At 35.3% G+C, this 26327-nt stretch overlaps 1 pseudogene; it reads right to left on the bottom strand.

Annotated features, from left to right (window-relative positions):
- Positions 1-3013: 3013 nt before the first annotated feature.
- Positions 3014-26295, bottom strand: LOC109166141 (annotated as a pseudogene).
- Positions 26296-26327: the final 32 nt, after the last annotated feature.

Raw genomic sequence — 26327 nt, 5'->3', positions numbered from 1 at the left:
ATTAAAAATGGTTGGTAAATTTAGGTGTTAAGTTATAAATGTAGAAATACAAAAGAACATCTTTTTCTTTTTTTTTTTCCTTTTTTTTTCAATAGAACATCTTATTAATTGACAAAGGATTCACTAACACAACATATATTATTTTGTTCCAAAATGAATAACTTAGAGGGTAAAACGACATGCATGATTCTTGTACCAGAAGATTATGAGTTTGATTTTTATTAACATTCTTTCGATTCAACCTGTTATGTATAGATTGTGTACCTCGTCTTTTTAATTCAATTGGGTCTATAATATTACGCAATGTGTTTAGTTTTTTATTATTATTATTATTATTATTTTTTAAATGTTTTGTGTTATGAAATTCTGTACCTTACGATTATGAATTGTGTACCTCGTTGTTCCAATATAATCCATTGTCCATAATGCTATGTGGACCCTGATCTATGATATAAATTGTCATAGAGGTGACCACGAGCCTGTTCAGGACCAAACCAGCCCTGAATCGACCCAAAAGAACAACAAATTATTGTGTAGACCATTGTTCACACATTGTTACGTGGACCATAAATAATAGTATATTTTAATATACTAAATGTACATTATATTTGTACTGAATGTACATAATAAAATTTAATGTACACACCGTACAAAAATAATGTACATCCCCTGATTACAATGTACATTATTTTTGTACTGAATAAACATTATTTTACAGTATGTAAAATATGGTCCACACAACTTGTATGGACCCTGGTCCACACAATAATGATTGCAAAAGAACCGAGCATGGGCTTCACTAGGTTTAGGTCAGGCCTAGCCCGGATCGGGACCGGCTAGTACATGGCCGATCCAGGTCCTATTAAAAAATAGCCTAGGGCCAAGCTCGAAACTTACCCTGGATCAGGTTCAGGCACGACCTAGGCCCGGACTTTGGCCCGTATGAATTTGAATTAAAAAATAAAGTGTTTTTAATTTCTTTAGATAATGCTTCTTCCAATACTAGATTTATATATTTTTTTACTTGAAATATACATTTACCTATTAATTTTTTTATTGCAATATATTATATATTGTACCCATATTCTAAGTTTATGTGTTCAAGAACTTTAAAGTTTGGGTGATTTTGTTAAACTGATTAATGTGTTAAATGACTTAGATACAATTGAAACAAAAACAAACAAAAAAAAATTGACTCTAAAATATTGTGTGCACAAACATAAAATAACATGATTTAAAAAAAAAAAAAAAGACATTTTAGTTATTTTTTTTTTTAAAAGACATTTTAAGTTAGCAGAAAATCTGCCAAGCACTTTGTGCTTATATGGAATGTAATGACTTCTCTTATATGGGAGGTCATGAGATCAAGCCTCATTGAGATGTTGTTGACTTTTTGTGCTTCAATAGGTTGATACTAAAATGTAGAAAATATTATTAAGTTTTAATTTTGAAGTATATATATATAATAAAAATTTTGAGCCTATCCCTGGACTAGCCCACGAAAAGCTCGGGCATAGGCACGGGACCCGCAAATTATGCTGTGGACTCGTGTCCACAATGCATTGTGGACACGAGTCCAAAACGACGTCGTTTTCAGGAAAAACGCGGTATTTCAGTTAAAAAAATTGATTTTGTCTCGCCGTTAACGGCGTTATTCGTTTGTGGCATTATGAATGTACAGTTATGGAATTATGAATGTACAGTTATGGAATTATGAATGTACAGTTATGGAATTATGAATGTACAGTTATGGAATTATGAACACAGAGCTCTGACATTATGAACTACAATTATGAACATATAGTGATAAAATTATGAACATAGAGCTTCAAAAATTATGAATGTACAGTTAGGGAATTATGAATATACAGTTATAGAATTATGAATGTACAGTTATGGAATTATGAATGTACAGTTATAGAATTATGAACACAGAGCTATGACGTTATGAACTTACAATATGAACATATAGTGATAAAATTATGAACATAGAGCTCTAAAATTGTGAACATAGACCTTCGAAAATTATGAATTTACAGTTATTGAATTATGAACGTACAGTTACGGAATTATGAATGTACAGTTATGCAATTATGAATGTACAGTTATGAAATTATGAACACAGAGCTCTGACATTATGAACTTATAATTATGAACTTATAATTATGAACATATAGTGATAAAATTATGAACATATACTCCTATAACGAAGCGGTCTGAAATTTTTTTTTTTTAAAAAAAAGTGGAAGATAACGGTGCCACTAACGGCACCGTTACTGTGTCCACAATGCATGCTGGACACGGATCCATAGCATAACGATTGCACGGGACCATCCCAGGCTTGGCCCGACACGAGACGACCTACCTAGGTAATTTAGGGCCAGACCGGCCAATCCAATTCCGTGCTAGCCTGCTAGGCCCAGGACTGGTCCAGACCCTCTCGACCTACCTAGGTAATTTAGGGCAGACCGGCCAATCCAATTCCATGCTAGCCTGCTAGGCCCGGGACCGGTTCAGACCCGGACTTTAACCACCTTTAAGCCTAGAAGAGGGAAATGTTTGCCCAATGGTTATATCCCTTAAAATATGTTATCTCATGTGTAGGAAGACCAAATTGATTAAAAAAATGATAGTTAAAAATTAAATTAGACACTTTTTAAATACGAGGATCAAATAAGTCAAATCGATATAGTAGAGGCCATTTTGATAATTTACTCCATAAAATTATAAAGGAACTCTAGACCACAAATATACTCCGGCTTCAAATACTTGTTTCAAGCCACACTTATTCAGTATTATACCATAAATCATTTTTTTTCAAACATTGAAAGTGAAGATAGAAAACATTTGTCAACGTTAATTTTTTGCTAAAGAGACAAAATCAGAAAATACAAAAAGTAAGAAGGTATAAAAGTTAGAAGAGATAACAAAGGCCAGAAGAGAAGATCAGTGACAAAATTCAAAAGAGTTCCCTACATAATTTTTCTACCAAACTTCTTCAAGAAAATTTCATTTCTTTTATACATAAGGACATAACCCAATAAATAATGGACATCTCCTTATCTTGGACAGAGTTCAGAAATTGATACTTCATTTACCGTTGTAGATAGTGCTAACTCTATCTCTTTCGGAATCCTCTTACTTTCACTACGGTAAAATGCAGGTTCACGAGGTGTTGGCCAACTGTTAGCAAAATAACTATTGAGCATTAACATCACCTTTGTCATTGTAGGTCTTTCATCTGCATTTTCTTGAACACATAACAAAGCAATATGCATGCATGGGATGACTTCATTTACTGTATAAGACTCTACGAGAGTTGGATCAAGTATTTTGATTTGACAACCATCCCTCCAGTGTTCCCAAGCCTACAACATTATTACATAAATGTTCATAAGTTGGTCATGATGACATAATATATATCATGAAGGATTATTTCTAAACCTAACACATAAAAGTAGATTATTATATTTAAAATGAAAGTTTATGCTCACATAGCTTAGAAGGTCCATTCCTCTATTTCTTTTGCAAAAATCGTGATTTTTCTTTCCAGTAATGATCTCTAAGAGTATAACACCGAAGCTGAAAATATCAGACTTCACCGAAAATTCTCCACACTTTATATATTCGGGGGACATGTAACCACTACAAAAGAATATAATCATTAGTGCAACAACATAGGATAAGGAATAAGTTCAATTAAAAATAATGTTCCAAATAATGGCATTTTCTTCAATGATGAATTGAAAACCAAAATTTAAGTACAATTGTCATCTAAGAATACAGATAATAAAGGCATAGCTTACTAAGTCCCGACAATTCTGTTTGTATTTTCTTGAATCTGATCAACTCCAAAAATTCTTGCCAAGCCAAAATCAGCAATTTTTGAATTCATATTTGCGTCTAATAATATATTGCTTGTTTTGAGGTCTCGGTGTATGATTTTTAGGCGTGAATCTTCATGAAGGTAGAGTAGCCCCCGTGCAATTCCTCTTATTATGTTGTAACGCATTGACCACTCCAATAGATATTGTTTCTCACGATCTAAATATATCAAAATAGGAAAATGGTTAAATACACTCTTAAACTTTATGTAAAAATGCAATTAAGCACCTGAACTTCAAAAATGTGCAATTAAACACTTGAACTTGTTAAAATTAGTCAAATAAATCATATTTACCGGTAAAGAAGTATCTGAGGATGACCAGGCCACTATTAACAATTGTTGACCACCGGAATTTAAAAAAATCCACTGAAATTAACCATCGTGACTGGTGCCTTCTCCAGTTGGAGAAAGCGACGGCCTGGTTGCCTTTTCCAATTGGAGAATGTGCCTTTCCGGATGCCTTCTCTAATAAGAGAAGGTGACCGGCGGCTTCTCCAACTAGAGAACTGGAGAATGTGTCGCCGACTTGCCTTTTTCAATTGTAATTACAGCCGGTGACCATTCACCGGCTGCTAGAATAGTTCATCGACTGCCAATATGATCGTCTGAACTCTAATGACCATGGATAACCGGCTATTAGGTTTAGATGCACCAAAATGATAAATTTAAGTGTTTAATTGAATTTTTTTAAAGTTTAATGACTCAATTGCACTTTCATATAAAGTTTAATGACTTATTTGACTCTTTTACCATCAAAATATATGCCCATATTACACAGAAGTGTTGGGGAATTACCATTATATTCAAGCTGCGTACAATGGAAGAATAAAAATTTTGAGGTCTGGAACTAACCAAATAAAAAGTAGTCAAGACTTTTGTTGGGCACAAATTCATAGATGAGTATCTTTTCTTCTTGTTACGAGCAAAATCCAAACAGCTTGACTAAATTTCTGTGTTGAAGCTTAGCAACTACTTCAACTTCATTCTTGAACTCACGAGTTCCTTGTACTGAGCTTCTCGAAAGTCGTTTTATAGCTACTTCTTGTTGAGTAGGAAGCATTCCCTAAGTATTAATTATAAACAAACAATTAGAATAGACTAATAAAACTAGCATTTATAATGATGCTAAAGATCAAGTCAAAGATTTCACCTTGTATACAGAACCATATCCCCCTTGACCAATTTTACTTTTAGTGGAGAAATCATTTGTAATAGCTTGAATAGTAGCAAAATCATATTGTGAGTTGTACTCCTCAGCTGAAACTCCAGTCACATCTGATACTTTACCTGTCGGTATTGTGGTATTTCCTTTCTTAACACCTCTAATTCTCAGAAAATAAAACACAAGGAGTATAATAACCCCAGCCACCGGAACTACAATGGCAATAATCAGTTTTATTGTAGAAGAATTCCCATTGTTTCCTGCGTCACCACACTGAAACTATCAGGCTTATGCTGAAAGCTTTCTGGGCATGTCCCATTAAGCAATGGCCATTTATAGATAAAACACTGATGGAAATTATGAAATTTTCGACCACCTGAAGGTGATCTTAAATTAAGTCGAAAGCCTTGTTCTGACCACTTTTGGTATCCGGAAAAACCTTTGTTGCTATTTCCGACCACTTGTTGCTTTTGACTTGATTTAAGAGGTGGTCGGAAATTCCATAATTTCCAGCAGTAAAAGATGATGAAGCAATTCAAGAAAGTTTTAATTAAATTACCTGATGTAGTGGGAGGCGTCGAAGAGGCAGTAATTTTATTAGTGTAGAAAGGGTATGTCTCATACCTAACATTACAACTTGGGGAGAGCACTCTAGCACCCACTGCTGAATCGCAACATGTGGGCAATAGTTGCACCGCAGTTTTTAGGCACGTCTGGCAATCCCACTCAGAAAGATCCGGCGTGCACTGCCCAAGACTGTACACCCACTTAGATTCAGAGATGATAGCTGCTTCATGAGTCACAAATCTCTTGCCGCTCTGTTCACTGATCATCTTCTCCAACGTCTGTACTACCCCCTTCTTGAAACCCGGTCGAGAATCCTTCTCCATAGCACTCATATTCAACTGGGGTAACTTGTCCAGTCTCTGGAATATATACTCGTCCGAGAAACGCAGCATACAGTGATCGTACCAGATAACGGCGGTCTTTTGGTCGGGACATTCCCGCAGGATGTCTGAGGAAGCTTGGTTTAAGCAGGTGGCGCAGTCGTCGGTTGAGACATCGCCCTGGCACATGAACATGCCGTACACGGTGTCGCGGCCGCCGCCGCCGGCGGTGAAGTTGTATAAACCATTTTCGATGTTGCCGTTGGAAGAGAGGTTGGAGAGGACAAAGTTACGATTGGTTAGAAATGTTCTGGTAAGAGTAGTATAGGTGGGGATACTGTGACAAACGTATCTGTAATTGTATTGGGAGGCAGCCCCCATGAATAGGGTGATCAGCATGCAGAAGCCGAGCAACATCGGAGGATAATGCATGATAATATATGCTGTAGTTTTGGTTTAATTTGTTTTTAATGATCTTAAATAGGAGATTAAGCTTGGAGGAGTTTTGAAGAGAAGAAAGAGTATCCCTAGCTGGTAAACTCTAATCAACTTGGTTACTGTGAGACCAACTGGTCGAACAGAGACGAAAGTCAGCCATAGTGATCCGAGAGTCCCGTGTGGAAGGGAGTTTGACTTTTAGATTGAGCAGTCTATTAGTTTTCTTTGTTTGAACATGTGAAATATGGAAAAACTAAGTTGGTTTATCTTCTTGTAATTTTTGTTTGCACTAGGGTTACAATATGAGATTTACTGCACACTTTTTGTAGGAATTGCTAGTGTACCTTATCAAAAAAGAGTATCACTAACTACCATAGTTCAAAAACATCAACAACAAATTCAAGAAGTAGGTTGTGTACTATCTTTACATATTTAGCTTGTTGATTATAATGATGAACTTGTTTAAGTAGGTTGTGTATCCGGCGCAGGCTCAAAAAAATTGTGAGACGTGAGCGCATTCAGTTTGTTTCAATTCTTGAACCGATGGTCTCCCAAGATCGGTTGAATAATTTTGTTCGTGAGCTCAGCTTTGACGATGGCTATGCATCCTTGACATCGAAAATTTGGCTGTTTTGGTCTGATTCTTGCGTGGTTGATGTGCTTCTTGACACTGAGCAGTTTCTTCTTTGCAAAGTTCAGTACCTACCTTGGAATTTCTCCTTCAGATTCTGTGCAATCTATGCGAAGCACACTCGTGCGGAAAGGGCACGATTGTGGGAACAACTGGCTTCCTGGTTGGATAGTCCTGATCCGATCCTATTAGGTGGTGACTTCAACGTCATCGCTAGCATTTATGAATACCGGGGTGAGGCTGTACCGGATATGAATAATATCGCGGACTTTTCAGATTTTACAAATGATAATTCCTTGATTGGTCTACCAGTATTAGGGAACCAGTACACCTGGCACGGTGTTCGCAGTTCGGGGGCAGTGTGGAAACGACTTGATCGCTTCTTGCTGAATGCTTCTATGCGGGACTATTTTACAAACATTACAATTAATATTCTGCCACGAACTACCTCGGATCATGCACCAATTCTTCTACAAGGGGCGAATGCAGCTCTGTCTGTGCCAAAGCAATTCAGATTCCAGAACATGTGGCTATCACACTCGGACTTTAACTCTCTTGTTACAGCTAATTGGTATCTCCCAGCAGCCGGGGGAGGCATGCGAGCTCTGGCTTACAAGCTTAAGCGTCTCAAATCAGCTCTTCGGGTCTGGAATAAGGAATCCTTTGGGAATATTTTTGACCGTGTCAGAGATCTTGAAGCTAGAGTGGCAGAGGCAAAGATCATCCATGCAAACAGCCCATCAAGTGAAGCAAGATCAGTGCTCCACAATCTTCAAGCCAATCTCCTCCTTGCCTTAAAACGTGAAGAATGTTTTTGGAAACAGAAGACGCGGGTCAAATGGCTTAAGGAGGGCGATTCAAACACATTTTTTTCATGTTGTGGTAAAGGACAAGCATCGCAGGCAAAGGATCTGTGCTATCAAAAGGCAAGATGGCGCTCTAGTAACCTCGCAATCTGATATTCAGGCTGAGGCAGTTGCATCCTATTCTAATTTGTTCTCCAGTGAGGCCTGTTCAGATTTGGATTCTCTTTTGCAGTGCCTCCCAAGTGACCTTGTCACTTCGGAGACGGGGCCCCTGTTAGCGCTGCTTACACAAGACGAGGTTAAAAGCGCAGTTTGGAAATTGGATCCTGACAGTGCGGCAGGTCTTGATGGGTTTTCGGGGTCCTTCTTCCGTCACTGCTGGGATATTGTCAAGGGGGATGTTTATAATGCAGCTATAGATTTTCTTACAGGGGTGCCGCTGCCGAAGGCCATGGCAAGTGCTCAAATCGTACTGATTCCCAAAAAGTCCAACCCGGATTCCTTTGCAGACTTTAGACCAATCTGCCTTTACACGTTCATGAGCAAAGTGTTTACCAGGATCATTACTTCTTGCCTCAGTCCGATTCTCCCAAAGATAATCTCCAGGGAACAAGCGGGGTTTGTGGAAGGCCGGAGCATCCAGGATAATGTTCTTTTGGCCTTCGAGTTGTTGCAATTCTTGAATAAAAGGTGTCGGGGCTCGAATGTCATAATTAAGCTGGACATGATTATGCAGAACCTGGAGGCAACCAGGTTGTTAACATCATTATGCAGAACCTGGAGGCAACCAGGTTGTTCGTCTTAGTAAATGGGATCAGTTGTGGCTTCTTCCAGCCCACAAGAGGGGTCAAACAAGGGGATCCTTTATCTCCACTGCTCTTTATTTTGGTCTCGGAAGCTTTGTCCCGCTCTCTCATTTTGAAGATGGGAACTGGCTTGCTCTCGCCATATTCTTCGTCGGTGGGATGCCCCACGATCACTCATTTAGCTTTCGCCGATGACATCATTATCTTTGCTAATGGGGCGTTGAGATCTTTGAAAGCCCTGGTAGAGGTGCTCACGCAATACCAAGCCGGATCAGGTCAGAAGATTAACTTCCGGAAAAGCATCTTTGTTACTTCCAGGCACTGCTCAGACCGCCGGGCTTCCGCTATGGCACGGTTACTCGGCATGCAGAGATCGGTCTTGCCTTTTCGCTACTTGGGTGTAAACTTATTCGTGGGCAGAAATCGCCCGCTGTATTACCAACATTTGCTGGAGAAGGTTGACAGTAAACTACTCGGCTGGCAGCGAAAGCTTCTATCATCGGGCGGCAGGCTGACGCTAATCAAACACGTGCTGGCTATGATTCCCCTATACACAGTGGCTTCAACCATGCTTCCACGCCAAACAGAAAAATCCCTTGAATCCAGGTTTGCTAAATTTTTCTGGGGTACTGTGAATGGGCAGCAAAAGAGACATTGGGCGGCTTGGGACAAGGTTTGTTACCCTTCTGAAGAAGGCGGTATGCGTGTCCGGTCGCTCAACACCATACAACACGCTTTCTCAGCGAAGCTGCAATTCAATTTTTTACGAGAGAATTCCTTGTGGACTGATTTCCTTAGGGCCAACTACCCGGATGACAGATTCCGCAGGACTGCTTCGATCACCTGGAGGCGCATGCAACAACAGAAAGATTTTGTGGAGGATAACATGGTGGTGAGTTCTACAGGAATTCCAGTTTGGACGCCATCTACTTACGGAGACTTCACGCTCTCTACCGCTTATGACCTCCTTCGCCCGAAGCAAGGTCGCAGCCTGTCCTCATCTTGCATCTGGGGTGGTGGTTTGCCGTCAAAAGTCTCTATATTCATGTGGCGGCTACTCAGACGTTTACTACCTTTTCCGGACATTATCCAAGCTTTCGGTTTCTGCCTGCCCTCAATTTGTCCTCTCTGCAAGGCCCATTCGGCATATCTAAATCACTGCTTATATGATTGTCACTTGGCTCGGGAGATTTGGGTGCATTTTTGGGGGTTTTTTTGGCTTGTCTACTGCAGGGTCTATCCGCGCCCAGTGTCATGCTTGGTGGCTATTGGCGCCGGCGGGATCGGCGCTTGACTCCTTTGCTAAATTAGTTCCCTGTATGATTTTATGGTTCTTATGGAGGGCGTACAACGACTGTATTTATGGCGATGCACCTTTCTCAACCGCGAAATTGTCGCTAACATCAAGCGAGAGTTGGTTTTACTCTCTTTGGCACATCCCATTCGCTGCTCAACCACTCTGGATTCTGTTCTTGTAGCTGCTGGATTGGTGGCGCGTTTTGCTGCTCCCCCCCAGGACTGTATCTCTGTGGGTGAAGTGGCTCGCGCCGCCAACGGGAAGATTGAAACTCAACACGGATGCCATTTTCACAGGGGGCGGTGTCGCGGGAGGAGCCTGCTTAAGGAACTCGCGTGGCCAACTTCTTGTGGGGCTCTGCTTTCGCTTTGAAGCGTCATCGGTGCTAGAAGCTGAGGCTTGGGTGCTTCGTCTTGCCATCCAATGGTGTGAAGCCTTTGCTAGAAGGCTGCTCGAGGTGGAGGTGGATTCGCTAGCTCTTACTGTCCTAATCTCTTCTGGAACATCGCGTCTGCCATGGAGGATAAGTGAGGCCATCCTCTTCATTCGATCCTGTCTCGACTCTTGGGGCTCATCAATTCGCCATGTTTACCGAGAGGCCAATCGGCTAGCCGACGCTCTTGCAGCAGTAGGACTTAGTTATACTGTATCGCAGATTTTTGCTAGTGCTGATTCCTTACCTGTATCGGCCAAAGTGGCTTTTCTGTATGATCTTGGAGGCTTTGCCTCGCGGCGGGCTATTCGGCATCAATAAAGACCTTTTATTAAAAAAAAAAAAAGTAGGTTGTGTATTTTATCAATTATTATTGCGTGGACCATGGTCCACACAAAAACCATATTTTGTATACTGTAAAATAATGTACATTTCATACAAAAATAATGTACATTCAGTAAAAAAATATTGTACATTGTATTCAGGGGATGTATGTTATTTGTGTACTGAGTGTACATTATATTATATAATGTATATTCAGTACAAAAATAATATACATTTAGTATATTAAAAATGTACTTTTTGTTATGGTCTACATAACACTGTGTGGACCATGACCCACACATTAATTTGCCGTATTTTATGGAGTTTCATATGGCATAATATTATTATTATTATTATTATTATTATTATTATTATTATTATTATTACACCCGGGCATTTCAATCTTTATATTGTTTATTTCCTTTTAATTCCTAATAATTTCATTCCTTTCTACCAAATAATATAATTTAAATTCATACTTTATTGTCATCTTATTCTTTCTCACAAAATTACAATTCTTTTCACCTTAATTCTTTTATTTCAACCAAACGCTCTGTAATTGTTTGTTTGGAGAACACGTACGTACATATAAGTTTCACTTCCTACATGGCTATATGCTTGTCAACGGATTCGTTTATTCCATGGGTTTTATTTCTTAAAAAAAAATAATAATGAATCTTTGAATAGATTATGTGTGGAATTTTGAGGGAGCTTGAAATTTGAATGCATGATAGAGATTCCAAACTATAAAATTTAGTGTAAAGACCCTACACATTTATATCATGTATTCATGTGACACTTATAATTATTAGACTTTTTCTTAGATTGAAAATTATAATCATTATAAACTACAAATGTTTGGTATTAATTTTTCAAATGGTAAAGGTTTAAATATAATTTCTATGCATAATTAGGAATAATTTTCACAAAAAATATATAGGAAAAACTGCAATTTTGATCCTTCAGTTATACCAGTGGTACAAACTTATTACTCCATGAGCTATATGCGTAACAATCTTTAACTCCTAAGTTATGCATGAAGTGACAATTTTAGTCTCTCGTGGACTATTTGTACCACCAATTTGTCACGTAATAAAATGGTTGATTTGGTCATTCAAGGATTAAAATCGCTACTCAATTATGCATAACTTAGGGGTTAAAGAGGATCATGCATTTAACTCAGGAACGAAATTTGTATCATCGTGTATAACTGGAGGACAAAAATTTCACTTTGATTTTTTTATCCAAAGATTTAAAAGTTTAGATACAATTGTCATAAGGTAAAAAGGCTTTAATTATTGTTCATAGTTTTTTATTTATTTATTTATTTTTCTAAAAGGAGTTTGACTTATGGATTGTATACTAATTAATATCCATGATAGATGATAGATATGATAGGAGATGTGAGTAAACTTAAACTCATGATGAGATAGACTTTGTTATTTTTAAAGCTTAACTAGTAGTTGCCCCGTGCGTTGCACGGCCATAATATTATGATGCAATATGTAAAGATTGTTATATTGAAGATATAGGACCAATAAGGTTTTAGATGTAATAAATAACAGAAATAGAATTGGTCTTAATTGATGACTGGTTAAGGAAACTTCAAGGAACTTTTCATACAATATTATACGAATGGGACAATATTATATATTTATAGACGAATGATGATGTGGATGGACTGAAAATTGATCAATTTTGATAGGTTGGAAGCCATGGCCATAAGTCAACGATATATTTTATATACAATTTTGAAAGTTACTGAAGATGATAGGTAAAGTCAAATGTTACTTCAAGATGCCGGCCTACTACTCCTGCCTCTTATAATAAATGATATGGTCTAATCCTTTTAACATTATTCAATATAAACATTATTTCAATATTCAATCCTTTACCGACGACTAATGGTACAATCCTATGCATATCTGCTAAAACATCATTATCATATAACCATTTTCTCATTTTTTTTATTTTTTTCATTGATGATGCTTAGCACCTTTCTGATGAGGAGGTTTCCTATGAGAACACTTATTTAGATGAGATTGTGAGATCAAATCTTGTGCATCAATCTAATAAAATTTAATGGTGTAGATCAATCACGTTCGCATTATTATATAATCCACATTATTGTATAATCCAAATTATTTCCATCGCTGCAAAGGAATTAATGGCTCCGCCGTCGTTGCTGGATACTTGGAGGTGGCGGTTTCCGGTCGTCACTGCAAAAGAAGAAGAAGAACGAAGAAGAAGGGAGGAAAAGGAAGAAGAAGAGCCAGAAATGACTGTTTTGCCCCCACTTATATTTAATTAATAATGGGTTACGTTTTTCCGGCCAAATTTCGCCGTTGATTTTGCCGGAGGACCAAATGTGTTAGAAATTGCATAGTTACAGGACTAAATTGTTAGTTTTTAATGCCAAGTACTGAAATTAACAATCCCCCTATAGTCATAGGATCAAAAGTGTAATTTGCTCAAATTAATTGCAATTTGGGTCCTATAACTATTGGGGTCTTGTTAATTACAATCTCCCACTTTTAAAACTGTTAATTTAGTACATTAACTATTAAATTTTTATCAATTTTGGTCCCTCCAATCAAATTGACTGTCAAATCACACCGAAAAATATTAATAAGTAAAATAATGAAGATATTTTAGTCATTTTTGAAAAAATAATATAAGTGTCAACGCGACATGGTCATTGGACTATCAATTAGTCCAAAGCTCCATTATCATGGCAACTTGGCTAAATGAGATTGATAAGTCATAAAGTGGCTTATATTTGTGCTTCTTATATGCTTATTTTCATAAATGTTAGGGGAAGGATGGTGGAACAATGCTTAATTTAGTGTAAATTTTGTGTAGACTCTTGTACACCGCATTACACACTGTACAAAGTCTAAAATGAACCGCGGCTGCCGACGGTATGTATAGTAGTAACCATTGTTATCTCGGGTGGTATGAGAGGAAGAGTGGAGAGAAGAGAATATAATAAAGGATGGCTTTATAGGTGCTGTTAGGAGTGTAAGTATTATACTCTGAATTTTCATAAGATGTTCTCCGATCCGCGTTGGTTAAGTACAAGTTCCTTGGCTCAAGCGCTGCAACAGAGAGAGGGTCGGTATCAGTATTTCATATACTTCTATGTTGCCCTTTTGCTTAGAGACGGTCGGGTCCGACTGGTCGAGTTACCTCCCGACCAGTGTTCTGCACGACCGACGTACCTTTGTTCCATGAAGAGGCAGTGTCGTTGGAGAGGGGTACGTGGCGACGCTAGGCGTTGACAGAGAGTACTCACCAGGTTGGGGCACGTGGATGTTACGTGGACTACATGCCGATAGGCCAAAGGATTGTTCCGGCTAAAGACTATAAATATCTACGTCGGCTGAGGCAAAGGGGACTTTTGGAACGATCAATAGGCTACTTACAGAGCTGCCCGACCACAGTCAGTCGGCCCTCGGAGTAGTCATTTAGATTGTATTAGGTCACCCTTTTATATATGAAATAACCTCTTTTCGTTCATATTATTGTCTTACATACAGTACGTAGACCACATACACGTGGACATTAGTACTATCAATATTATTAGGGAAAATCTTACATTCTCTCACTTGGTGCAAGTACTAGCACAACCTTCATCAAAGAACAAAACACACGAATTATAGTGACATGTCGTCTATTTAATCAGAGTAGTATCCATTATGATCACATGCATTTTAATTCTCCAACTTAGGTCCTTAATGAACAAACCCTATGTTTATTCTCGGTACCTTAAGGGATGTTTCTCAAAATACATTATGTGCACAACTGAAGGAGAAAACACATCCAAATTGGACAAAAGAGTACATTGTATGATCTCTAAAACTTTATAAGCATGCCTTAAGTAGAGATCTCTTCATGCATGTTAGCATAATGCTAACTATATTCCATGACTTCTTTATAAGTTAACTTTAAGTACTATCTCTAACAGCTAAGAGCTTGGAGTTGACACATCTGTCACTCCCACTCATCAAAAATAGCCAAAAGATAGTCAAGTCATAGAAGCATTCCAAAAACTTAGACAATAAACCAAATATCTAAGTCTATAAATTTGGAATCTTAATCATACACCATAACTTCCCAAATAACTTCAATGTTCACTTTAAATGAACTGAACATAATGAGTCATACTTATATGTCTCACAAAATTGTTTTGAGCCTTACAAACCAAAATGGCCCAGGATCAATTTTGAAGAAATTAAAGACTCTATTAATCATTGAAGAATTTATTAAATGACAATGTACCACAAGTTAAATGCTTTTGTTCTAATAAATTCCTTAATATTGTCGCAACATTTTCATAAATATGGTGCACAACCAAATGTTCAATAATTTGAACTTATGGATTTATCAAAACAGATACAAGATTGATACTTGTGGAATCTTTTAGACTTATTGTTTAACATACAATCCAATTTGAAATGTATGAAGCCAATAATTAAATCCATAATTTTAATGGAGCATCTTAATGATCTGTTTCTAAACGATCACTCCCACTGATTAAAATATTCTTCAGCGAAACTTAATAAAATGAACTTAATAATATACATACTCATAATTGATTATTTGACCAACTAACAAATGAAGACATAATTCCCCACCATTAGTTGGACATACTAAATAATCAATTTTTGGTTCCAATTATAGTCCAACTAAATAATGAAGATATAATTCCCCACCATAGTTGGACATACTAAAAAAAAAAAAAAACAAAATACACATTCCAAAACCAAGTTAGAATTTGGCTCAAAAGATACATTTTATTATTATTGAAATCCAAAAGTCGTATATGTCAAATCACGTAACTTACTACAGTTAGTCTGATGAACCGAGCAAGATTCGTGGATCAATTAATAAAAGTTGCTAAATTTTGGGAAGTGACTGAAAACATGTTTTGCCAATGCAAACCATGAAACTTAGAATTATAATTGAACTAAATTTATAAATTCTAAGAATTGTGATGAAATTATTATCTAATGGGTGGAGGGATTTATTGACATAAAACATGCATGTAGGCTAAAGTTTTATTTCTATTAAATCCAATTAAGAAACCCTTATGATAATATTTTTCACAATTATTAAATAGCCAGAAGAATCTAGTGACATAAAACTTACCTATGGGCTAAAGTTTTACTCAATTATATCCAACTGGAAATTTTTATTTATGATGCAACTTTTATCAAATGAGTTGAAGAATCAAGTGACATAAAACTTGCATGTGGGCTAAAGTTTTACTCAATTAGATTCATTACAACCATTATGATAAAAAAAAAAAACTTAAGAGATCATGTTCCTTTTCTTAATCCCTGTGGGCAAATTAAGAAATATGATCTAAAGTTTACATCATAAAACTAAACTTCATGATAGAATTGGAAATTATTTACAAATAACCATAAAATAATAAATAAATTTATTTCTATCATCACTGATAAAACTACTAAACTACATTATGATACATAATTGCCTGTGGGCAAAATTATGACCGTAGTCTAGTATTTTATCCTGATTAATCATACAAATATAACGAAATTGCCTGTGGGGTAAATTCCATCATATTACATACAATTAATCACAAATGATATGTCCAAAACTTTATGTGATCAAAATAAATCAACAGCTTAATATATAATTTTAACAGATTAAGGATGTTGTGGCTACTCCCTAACCAAATTAAAATTATAAGATCACTAGACAGTTATCAATTCCTTGCCTGGACTTTATGTGATTAAAACTTAAGGAAAAAGTGTCACATTAGCCCCCTAAGTCGAGTGGATAGTGCAATTGGGTCCCCCAAGTGAAAAAAGCTCCATTCAGGTCCCCTAAACCTGTAAAATTGTTCAATTAAGTCCAAGTTAACTTGTTTATCATGTTAAATGCATACGGTGTTGACACGTGTCCTTATTTTATTTTATATTTTATTAAAAATATTTTTTATTATAAATTAATTAAAATAATAATAATAATAATAATAATAATAATTAAAAAATTTAAGGGAAAAAAAAAAAACAGCCACCGGCTGTCCACGCCGGACAGCCGGTGGCTGTCTTCCTTCTTTAAGGACAGTTGTGGCCGTCCGGCCACGACTGTTTTTTTTTTTTTTTTTTTTTTTTTTTTAATTATTATTACTATTATTTTAATTAATTTATAATAAATAATATTTTTAATAAAAAAATAAAAATAAAATAAGGACACGTGTCAACACTGTATGCATTTAACCTGATAAACAAGTCAAATTGGACTTAATTGAACAATTTTACAGGTTTAGGGGACATGAATGGAGCTTTTTTCAATTAGGGACCCAATTGCACTATCCACTCGACTTAGGGGGCCAATTTGACAATTTTTCCAAAACTTAATAATCTTAGGTAGCTGAATATGCTGTAGCTATTCCTTAATTAACCAAGATTAAAAACTTAAGAGACTTCAGTAAATTAAAGATGCTTTGGCTATTCTTTAATGAACCGAAACCAAATCACATTGGCAAGGAATACTTAAAATTTTGACAAACGGATTATACCAGATTGTGATGGGAAAATCTAAATACACTCCAAAGGAAAGGCGATTAGAAACTAAGTCTCACTGAAAACCAATTCCTTAAATAGAGTATCAAGTTAAGGAGACTAGTGGCTCAAGATGTCCTTAACTCATGGCCATTAAAACTAGTATGTCTCCCTGATTCATATATACTTAATGTATAACTGTTTGGGGGTATGAACCTAAAACTGTAGGGTATACACCAGAAAACTGTATGGTTCACATATGATTAAAGCTTAAATGGTGAACTAAAAATAGCGGACTAAACGTGCTTAAATTCAGGCACTACCGCGACTAAAGTTTATGCGTAAGTCCAACTTAAATAGGAACTAATATAATTTCATCTTAAAGTATGCATTGCTAAAGGCATAATAAAATTGCATAATTTAAAACAGAATATTATGCTTAGGACAAATATGCATAAAATTAAACATTATAATCAACTATATATCTATTGAGGAAGAATACATGCTACCGGTCAAGATCACAGAGCAAGGTTCGTTTATCACGTACACACTTTCAGCTTTCTCTAATCACTAAAAAAAAATGAATATATGCTTAATGAAGGAAGCTTGAAGGAAAGGACTCAGTTACAATATTTATATCGTGCACCAGGGCGCACCCTGTCTAAAATGACGTCGTTTTGTATGTTCAGATTTTATGTGTATTCTGTTAAGAGTTTATGTGTATTTTATTTGTATATTATGTTAAGAGTTTGTGTATTCTGTTCAGAGTTTGTGTGTATTCTATTAAGAGTTTATGTGTATTATGTATTATGTTAGATTATGTATATTCTGTTATGAGTTTATGTATATTCGAAACAATGAATTTATTTATTTATTTTAAAGTTAACGGTAGGAACGTGAAACAAAATTTCAAAAAAAAAAAAAAAAACCAAAACGACGTCGTTTTGACCGTGGCGCCCTGGTGCAAAATATAATTTGCCACTTAGTTACTATTTTAGGAAGAATTTTAAGTGTATGGACAAAAGTGTGACAGTTTAAGAAGTGTGTACTGTTGTGGGAACTTAGTTGAGGTTCGTTGGTCAAATTTTATAATTATTATTTATTAGTCTAATAATGACTTAATTATTATAATTATTATTTATTAGTCTAATAATGACTTAATTATTAATGTGATGTTGTTCTTTTTGGATTTTCGAGGCCCCACTCCTGACATTGGTGAGTATGTGGGTAAACACTCACCCTGCGACCCTTGGCGAAGGTTTGAACCCAGGACCTCTCAATCCATGGCGCAACCTCCTTACCACTTGAGCAGCCCTTACGGGCATGTTGTTCTTTTTTCTATATATGAGATAGTGATATGAAGTAGACTAGCAAATAAGGATAATATATATATATATATATATATATATATATATATATATATATATATATATATATATATATATATATATATAATTGTACTCTGGTGCGAATGGAGCGTGCAGGTGCGAAACTCATGCACATTAAGCACAAAACTCATGCACTTTAAAGTTTCAAGAACAACTCACATTAAGTACACACTCACGCACATTAAGCACACAGCTCACTCACCTTAGGCACAAGATTCACATACCTTAAGTACAAAACTCACGCACATTAAGCACTACACACTCACGCACATTAAGCACAAACCTCACGCACCTTAAGCACAAGACTCACGCACATTAAGTACAAGACTCACGCACATTAATCACCCGCACTGGAACTTAAACATATATATATATATATATATATATATATATATATATATATATATATATATATATATAGAGAGAGAGAGAGAGAGAGAGAGAGAGAATTGCACTCAGGTGCGAATGGCTTGTCCAGGAGAGGTGTGCGAATGCATCCCATCCGTCCACGTGTCCAGATCTAATGAATGCAAAACACTGATTTTTTTAAAAAAATGCGGTGGTATTTTCATAAATAATTGAACATCGAAGTACAAGTAAAATGTATTACAAGTGCAAATAGATTTTCATATAATGCACCTCAGTGCAAGTAAAATGTATTACAAGTACATGTAAAATGTATTATAAGTGCAAGTAAAATTTACACTGAATATCAATTTTAAGTGCAACGGACGTTATAACTATGTGCATCTATAGTTATAAGTATTTGCACCTAGGTGCACGAATGTTAACAAGGAAAAATTACTTGCACTTGTAAGTGAAAATTGGTGCACTTGTAAGTGATTTTATTTGCACCACGAATGTTAACAAGGAAAACTTGCACTTGTATGTGATTTTACTTGCACTTTTTACTTGCAAAGATGTTAGATATATTAAATATAATATATTTAATATAATGTATATTAAATATAATATAATATATCTATAATATATATTAAATATAATATATCAATATATTATATTTATATATTGAGAGAGAAGAGAGAGGAATGAATAATGTTATTTGAAGGGATGATTAACAAATGAATACAAACCACATATTTATACTAAATGAAAGCTACTAATCAGGAAGCTAATGCTCCATGTACTAATGCTATAATTTATGCCACTCTTCACATACAATGCATGACCCACACCCATTATTTCCAACAAATTAACTAATTGTTAATTACTTGCTTGGTTTAATAATTATAATAATAATATTATTATAACAAAAGATGCACCAACTACTTGCACTTATAGCACATTTTACTTGCATCAAAGTTCGAATTATTTAATTTACAAAAGTACCACCGCGTCGTTTTTTTTAAAATTGCATCTAATTCGTTGATCTGGACACGTGAACGGATGACATTCATTCGCATTTCTCTCCTGGGCACCTATTCGCACAAGAGTGCAACCCTATATATATATATATATATATATATATATATATATATATATATATATATATATATATATATATATATATATATATGGTATTTGGTATAACTAAACAAACTCATCACTATAATGGGGAGTGGATTTGCAATAATTTTTCTAAGGGGGTGGGAATAGCAACTAGTATCACAACTGAACTTCGGGGGATATATGAAAGCGGCTAAGGCTCTATTTGACAAGTTCTTTTAGGAGCTTATAGCTTATCTTAAGCTACTAATAAGCTATAAGCTTTGTTTGATAATGTTGCCAAAATAAGCGCGTAGTTAAAAATAAGAGCTTATTTTGGAACGCTACTTTAAATAGCGTTTCAAAATAAGTTAATAGCATCTTAACTTTATTTCCATCTTTGTCGTTATTATTTAAAGAAAAGACATCCTTTACCCTTTCTAATTAAAATCTTTTTCTTTTCTTCTTTATCTGCATCTTTTATTATTATTATTATTATTATTATTATTATTATTATTATTATTATTATTATTATTAGATGAAGGAGATTCGCAACACTATTGCTACTTCATTATGGGATGCTAGATCATGATTATGCTATTAATTTTATTTCAAAATGTTATTTTTTTTTTTAAGACAAAATGTTAAATTTTAATATGTAAACAAACTAATTTAAATTTTATGAAGATGTCGTTTTTTGTCTTTTTACATTTATCAAAAAACTAATTTTACCAAACACTTTCAAGCATTATAGCTAGCTTAACAGCTCTTCAATTTTCAGCTCCTAACTTATAGCTTTACAACTTTCAACTAGGTTTGCCAAACATAGCCTAAGTTTGACATAGCTTATTTAGGTGCTTATGGCTTAGTTTAAGTTGTTCCTAAAATAAGCTAGTAGCTTAAAATAAGAGTTTATTTTGAAAAATTACCTTAGGTAGCATTTAGAAATTAAGTTAGTAGCTTCCTAACTTTTTTTTTCCATCTTTATCCTTATTTTTTAAAAATAAATGACATCATTTACTCTTCCCAATTAAAACATTTGTGGCATTTTCTCTTCTCCTGTATTTTTATTCATCATTTTTCGCAACTTTTCATAACTCTTTAAAGTTCTAACTCTAATCGTCCGTTCATAAATAAATGACCTCCTTTACCCTTTTCAATTAATTTTTTTTCTTTTGTTTTAATTTAATATATATCTCATATATATTATAAAAATAAAAAAAAATAACTAAAGATATCTTTTATATATATATATATATATATATATATATATATATATATATATATATATATATATAAACAATATAATAATCACATCGTTTTTGTTCCAAAAAAAATCACATCATTTAAATTTTATGAAAATGTCATTTTTTAATCTTTTTAGTCTTGGCTGAAGAACATGCTAGAAAGTTAATTTTACCAAACACTTTTAAGTATAATAAACTAGTTAACAGCTCTTCCGTTTTCAACATCTAGCTTTTAGCTACCTTTTGAGCTAATTTGTCAAACATAGTCATCCATCGTCTTGTTATGTTGGCAAAGGAGTTGTGCTAGTGTGGAATTGAACTTGAAAGTGACTCATATGTAATAATCTATATGATCAAGAATCCTTCGAGTCCGCCCACACAGGCTTAACTCAATAGTTCAGTGGGCAATATTTGAAAGAAGAGACCAAGGTTCGAACCTGCGCACCGGCATTTGGCCATGTTTCCGTGATCATTGAGTCACGGTAATTTACATCCTTCCAAGGAATAATAAAAAAATGTGACTATATATATATATATATATATATATATATATATATAATAAAGTTATGTAGTCTTCAATTCGTTGTGAGTTATACCTTTTGGTGTAGTAATTAACACTTTATCCTCATAGAAATTAGTTAGACAATTGATGATATTTTGATAAAAGTTCTGCAACTGTTATTCGAAGATATATATATATATATATATATATATATATATATATATATATATATTTTGTATGAAGTCCATCTTGAAGCTCCCCAAAGATTTTCTTTACCCTAGCTTCTTTGCCTGTAAAAGCCAAATTGGCTTTGCTGTATGATTTTCGGGGCTTTGTTTTTCATCGGGCTATTTGCCATCAACAAAGCCTCCCTTGATTAAAAAAAAAAAAAAGAAAAAAAAGTCCATCTTGTAGTAAAATTAGCTCAACCAGTTGATGACACTCTAGTATTATATTGCCATAGTGGAATCAAATTAGCAAGATTTTTACTAGTGCTCTACCACTTGTAGTTTGATTTGGTGTTTGTATTCCAGAATTATTTAAATAACATTCCAACAAAAGCTAACAAAACTATGCTACGTGGCATTGTGGCCTATAAAAACTGACTACTGATAACAGTTTAAGAATCTAAATGCATTTGTCTCCACAATGTTACTTTTATAAATGTACCTGTAGCTGACTTTGAAAGGAACCCCCAAAAAATACATGCACTTTGCATATTTGTTTTCCAAGCATGTATAAACTCCAGCCATTTTTGTATGCTTGAACTCCACTCTTCTTTATCATGGACAGAGTTCAGAAATTGACACTTCATTTCCGGTCATAGTTTGGTCCAAATCTATCTCTCTTGGTATCTTCTTACTTCCACAATAAAATGCAGGTTCACGAGGTACTGACCAATTATTAGCAGAATAACTAGTGAGCATCGACATCACTTCCACCATTGTAAGTCTTTCATCTGCATTTTCTTGAACACATAACAAACCAATGTGTATACATCGGATGACTTCATCTATTGTATAAGACTCTCCGAGTGTTGAATCTAGTAGTTTTAATGGACAACCATCCCTCCATTGTTCCCAAGCCTACAACATTATCACTTTCATGTTCATAAGTTGGCCATGATGACATAATATTATGAAGGAACCCAAACAAATATAATATGATAATTGATACAATGTAAGAAATTTAACATAGATAAAATAGAGATGTATTTAATATGAAGGTTTCGACTCACATAGCTGAGAAGGTCTTGTGCTTTATTTGATTCGCAGAAGGTATGATTTTTCTTTCCAGTAATACTTTCTAAAAGTATGACACCAAAACTGAAAATATCATACTTTGTAGAGAATTTTCCGCGCATTGCATACTCTGGTGACATATAACCACTGCAAAGCAATATAAGCATCAGTGCAATAGCTAAAAATAGTGTTTCAAATAATTAATGACATAAATTGAGCAAACCTAGCTAAATGTATAGGTTGATGTATATCAACTAGGAATGCAAATAATAAATGTGGCTAAGACGCATAACTTACTATGTTCCAACAATTCTATTTGTCTTTTCATGAGTTTGAAACTCCAAAAATTCTTGCCATACCAAAATCAGCTATTTTTGGATCCATATTTACATCCAATAGTATATTGCTTGTTTTGAGATCTCGATGTATGATTCTAAGACGAGAATCTTCATGAAGGTAGAGTAGACCTCGTGCTATTCCTCTTATAATTTTATAACGTCTTGACCACTCCAATAGATATTGTTCATCATGACCTGAAAATATTGAAATCCCAAATTTCACAGAGTGTTGATGAGGAATGACTATTCAAGCTTTGTATGTACAAAGGAAGTATATATATATATATATATATATATATATATATATATATATATATATATATATATATATATATATATATATAGAGTTGCACTCGGGTGCGAACGGCTCGCCCAGGCGCGAAATAGGAATGAATTCTGTTCGTTCACGTGTCCAGATCTAATGGATGAGAAACACTGATTTTAAAAAAAAATGCGGTGGCATTTTCGTAAATAATTGAACATCGAAGTGCAAGTAAAATGTATTACAAGTGCATGTAAAATGTATTATAGGTGCAAGTAAAAATTTACACTGAGCATCAATACTTAGTTGCACTTATAGTTCTAGGTAGTTGCACCTATAGTTCTAAGTAGTTGCACAAATAGGTATAAGTAGTTGCATCTAGGTGTATGAATGTTTGCGAGTGGTTTTCAGGAGTATTACTACCTGCTGAACTCAGATCAATGAATGTTAACAAGACAAAATTACATGCACTTATAGGTGAAAGTAGGTGCACATATAGTTATAAGTAGTTGCACCTATAGTTATAAATAGTTGCACATATAGTTATAAGCACACCCAGGTGCATGAATGGTTGCGGAAAGTGAATGCCAACAAGGCAAAATTACATGCACTTATAGGTGAAAATAGGTGCACTTATAAGAGATTTTACTTGCACTTCGATGTTCAATTATTTACGAAAATGCCACCGCGTTTTTTTTAAGTTATTAGATCTGGACACGTGTCACACGCTGATTCGTTCGCATTTCCTTCCTGGGCACTTATTCGCACCTGAGTGCGTCCCTATATATATATGAAATTTTTTATGTGAGTAACTAACCAAATAAAAAGTAGTCAAGGCTTTTGTTTGGCACATACTGATAAATAAGTATCTTTTCTTCTCCTTCAGAGATCCCAGTAGCCTTACTAAATTTCTGTGTTGGAGCTTGGCGACTACTTCAACCTCATTCTTAAACTCTTGGGCTCCTTGTTCTGACTCTCTAGAAAGCCTTTTTACCGCTACTTCTTGACTGTTGGGAAGTATTCCCTAGCATCAATTATAAATAAATCATTAAAATATATGTATTAAAATGAGCATATTGATGTTATAGAGTCAAAGACTTTACCTTATATACAGGACCATATCCACCTTCACCAATTTTATTTTTATGGGAGAAATCATTTCTAATAGCTTTAACAGTAGCAAAATTATATTGCAAGGACTCCTCAGTTGAAATTCCAGTCACATCTGCCAGAGTACAAAATTAATATACACTGCAAAAATTGTAAGACTCAAGAGTAGAGAAACTTAAACCCAATCAGTCTGTTAATTACCTGTTGTCTGCAGTTTAGTATTTCGTTTCTTAAAATTTTTAATTCTTGGTAAATAAAAGATTGCAATGAAGAGTATAATCCCAATGAACAGAATTACAATGGCAATCACCAGTTTTGCAGAAGAAATTCCATTGTTTCCTGCATCAACCGAAATACACCACTACACTTTATTAGGATCAAAAAGCTTATCATTATAGGAAAAACTTAGCCAAGTTGATCAGGTTATTGACTTTTTAAGCATAAGATTACAAGTTCAATTCCCAACAACAACAGCTTATTAGCCTTCTTAGTTTGAGCTTGTTGGGCGGTGGCTTAGAGCTGAGAGTCGAATTCAACATCCTATTATCGAAACGTAGGGATGACGGTTATGTACATATAAGGAAATAAAGTGAATAGAGCTAAGGCACTGGGACATTGTAAGTCAAGCACTAACCACATAATTATTTGACTATCTAGCTGTCATATCCTACTTAAAACTAATTAGTGACAAGCACTAACCACATAGTTATCCTACTTAAAACTAATTAGTGACAAGCACTAACCACATAGTTCTTTTGCTATCTAGTTGTATTATTCTACTTAAAACCAATTAGTTCTAAGTAGGTGGACATTAACCGTCACGTCTTGAATCGAGCACGCCTAAAACCAATTAGTGATAAGTAGGTGGACATTAATCTTGAATCGAGCATGGGCTAAACTCAACCTACCCTAACAGTCGCTACTTTATTTCTTTATACTTGTGTGATGCTTTATCCTGATAAAGTGATCAACTATAGATAACCTGATCCTTTGCCAGCTAGGATGACAATGTGAGGTTTACCCAGTACTACTAGTGGCTACTTTATTTCTTTATATTTGCATAGCAATCAGCGTAGCATTCAGTACAAAAAGTTTTACCAGAAGTGGGAGACGCGTTGGGTGGAGGAGGAGGCGGCGGTGCGGGTGCTGCCACGGCGGCGAGATCATAGAAAGGGTAGCGCTCATACCTAATGTTACAGCTTGGGAACGCAGCTCTACCACCCACGGCTCCATAGCAGCAATGGCGCAGCATCGGAATCAAATTTCTGAAGCATATCCGACAGTCAACGTTAGAAAGGTCCGGCGTACACTGCCCAAGAGCGTACACCCTCTCCGACGCACTAAAATTAGCCTGTAACACCGCAAATTTCTTCTCCAAACCACTAGACGCTCGAGCGATAATCTGATCCAACGTTTTCCCCACCGTCTCCATGTACGCAATTGGCCGAGTATCATTCTTCTGGTTCTTCGCCGTTAACCAGTTCGACTGGTCCACGATCCCCAGCATGGAGTTCTTCCTGTAATAGCGCAGCATGCAATAATCGTACCAAATCATAGCCGTCGTTCCATTGTTGCAAAGCTCCGATA

Source organism: Ipomoea nil, unplaced genomic scaffold (genome assembly GCF_001879475.1).
Source record: "Ipomoea nil cultivar Tokyo-kokei standard unplaced genomic scaffold, Asagao_1.1 scaffold0317, whole genome shotgun sequence".
Classification (NCBI taxonomy): domain Eukaryota; kingdom Viridiplantae; phylum Streptophyta; class Magnoliopsida; order Solanales; family Convolvulaceae; genus Ipomoea; species Ipomoea nil.
The sequence above is the reverse complement of the archived record's forward strand: the minus strand, read 5'-3'. Positions and strand labels throughout refer to the sequence as shown.